Genomic DNA, 2,996 nt, shown 5'->3' on the forward strand with positions numbered 1-2,996 from the left:
CACTTAAAATACCATGGGCATAGGCGGAGGCACAACTACAATGCGGTCCACAATGCGGCTCAACCGTCCCAGGACCCGTATACCTTCACCCTTTTCTTTCTTTCAGACCCCTATCTTCTGGAGGCTCTGTCGATAGCCTGATTATCGGACTCATCGCAGGACAGAAACACCAAGGAGGCAAGGAGCTTTGATGTACAAGGGAATCCCCATGTGGTCTCTGATAACGATCGCTATACCTGTTTTACATACCCACACGCAGCTCGCCTTTGGTCAGGACATGTCAAATAGTCCTATTTTGCTTATCGCACTACTTGTATACATACGCCTTGACGTATTACTCAAATAACAATGGAAAATAATGTACAACGTCAGCTTATTATTAGATTTCTTTATCTTTTTCCTTGACTGCTTATTTATTACAAATCGCACCCGTACATTTTGGTACGTTCAGCCCGCCAGGGGCTTCAGTGTACCCCATAACACGGCGAGAAAAGTCCGAACACTTTCGAAAGTGCGGCACCCCAAACTTATAGCATTATATGCATCAGCTCCGAATCATGTTTGGGTCAATAGTTGGGTTTGCCCGGCTCCCATGTTTTGTTGTCTTACGTTCCACTATATCGGCTAAGGTGGCACAGGGAGAACTACTGCGATTGTGTCCCGGTTCTTCCGGACGAGCACCTCAGTAGAGAAAGCCGAAAACTGACTATCATGATGCGGTGAGAGCTGGTCGCTGTTCGAGAGGTCTCAAATCCTTAAAGATTTTTTCCGCTTTGGGCGAGGAATTGGCCTTGTCCGGTTTAGGCATGTATAGCACCCCAAGTTCGGCCTTTCGAATACCAGGGGCTACGCCAAAATTTAAAATTATAGACTTCTATGGCTAAGTGAGAGTGATAAAGCTGTATAGTCTGATTGCCTTGTTCGTTGCGCTAAACACCTCCTTCAAGGACCAAATATTTGGATAAAGAGTGTTTAGATTTATCCCAAACACCCCGGTACTAGTTACATGGGGGTAGAAGCCGACGACTGGCCAACTCTCAGATTTTATAAACGGCCGCACAGAAGGTAAAATTTTAAATCAACAAGCGTTATATTGCGCAAATGAACTTGTTTTCATATTACATGATCAAATGAGTATATTCACTCAAATATTACATCCTTAGCACATTGATCCGCCACAAGGCGGGAGCCCTTCAGGACACTATCATAATACTTTTCGGGGTGGCGATGCTCCTTGCCCTTCGGTGGCCCTTCTGTCATCAGCTTCTCGGCATCCATCTTCGCGCAGTGCACTTTTGCGCGAGCGAAGGCCATCCACGCACCTTCAATCAAACTGACCGCTTTATAACTTCAAGCCGCGGACAGGCACTCACCAGCCGCTTTACAAGGCAGAAGTAGCTGCTGGGCAGGGGCTCGGCAGGCCATAGCCAGACTATGAGGTCCTTCATGGCCAGTTCGGCAGCCTTGTGCAGTTCGACCAGTTGCTTCAGATGGTCGCTCAAGGGCATCGGGTGTTTGGTCCCAATGTACTGAGACCAGAACAACTTCCCTGTCGAGCTCCCTTCCTCGGCCCGGTAGAACTCCGCGGCATCTAATATACTGCGCGGCAGATCTGCGAATGCTCCTGGAGAGCTCCAAATTCGGGTAAGTAAAAGGAAAGTCTCCTTCACATGCTTGCTTTGCATAATGAATGCCTTACCCACCGCTATCTTCTTGGCTGCCTCAATCTCCTGGAGGGCCTTTTGGGCTTCGGCTTTGGCATCTCGTGCGCTCTGGAGGGCCTTCGCAAGCTCAGACTCTTGTGTCTTAGAGTCACGCTCCAAGGACTCGTATTTTTTTGACAAAATCCTGGAGCTCTTGCTGGACCTCGCCGACTCGGGCTTCTTGCTTCTGGTCCCTATTAACATTCATGACGCTTCTATTAGCATCAACAATTTTTCCTTTATAAACATACAGACGGGGTATTGTGTACCTTTGTTTTCCTCGAGCTGCCTCTTCACGAGGCCGAGCTCTTCCTTGTTCCGCTCCAGGTCCCGCTTCAGTCCGGGGACCTCCGCAGTACGAGCGGTAGCGGCCAGCAGCAACGCCTACTTATTCACATAGACATATTCTGTTAGACTCCTACGGATGTTATTTGATCCTCTGTTCGGCCTTTCTTTCCGAACACCAAACAGAGCATCAGCGGCTACTGTCTATACTGTGATACTTTCTTACAATTTTATTACTTACCTCAAAGCCTGTTAGGAGGCTGGCGCAGGCTTCAGTCAATCCGCTTTTAGCGGACCGGACCTTTTCGATCACTGTACCCATGATGGTACGGTGTTCTTCATCAATGGAAGCGCCCCGAAGCATTTCCAGCAAGTTGTTCGATGCCTCTGGATGGACAGAGGTCATCGGCACAGGTGGCTCTCCCCCCTTAGAGAGAGGCTGCCTGCCTGAATCCGGAACTACTGCGGGTTTCGGCGCAGTATCCGGCTGGGGGCCAGACTTGTTGCGGCCCCTGTCATCAGAATCCATGGGGATCTTCCCTCCCATGTGCCCGGCGTCTAGGATTTCGCCTTGGGGGGTCTCCAACACTTTCTCCCCCTGGTCCGGTATTCTCTGAGACAACACCTCGATGTCGTCCGCGGGCCGGGGGGAGGTGGCCGTCGGGAGTGAATCGCTGTTCATCGCCGACTAGCCCAAAGGCCCATTCGAGGAGGATATGTCGATGTGGGCTTTGGCCGAACTGCACGATCATGTTTGTCATGATGAGAAGCAATAAAGCAAAATGCACTGGAAGTATTATAGTGTCCGGATACTTACGACTTCGCCAGGGGCTTGTCCCTGGGCAACCACTCCTCGCCGCTATAGGCGGCTGTGGTGGAGTGGTCCGAAGGGAGGGTCTTTCCTTTCTTGGACACGTCGGCCTCCTCGGACAGGGCGGCCTTCCTTTTCCTTTCCCCCCGTTTGGGGGAGGGATTTCCTCTTCTCCTCCTCGTTTTCGTAGGAGGAGC

Source organism: Triticum aestivum, chromosome 2B, assembly GCF_018294505.1.
Source record: "Triticum aestivum cultivar Chinese Spring chromosome 2B, IWGSC CS RefSeq v2.1, whole genome shotgun sequence".
NCBI lineage: Eukaryota > Viridiplantae > Streptophyta > Magnoliopsida > Poales > Poaceae > Triticum > Triticum aestivum.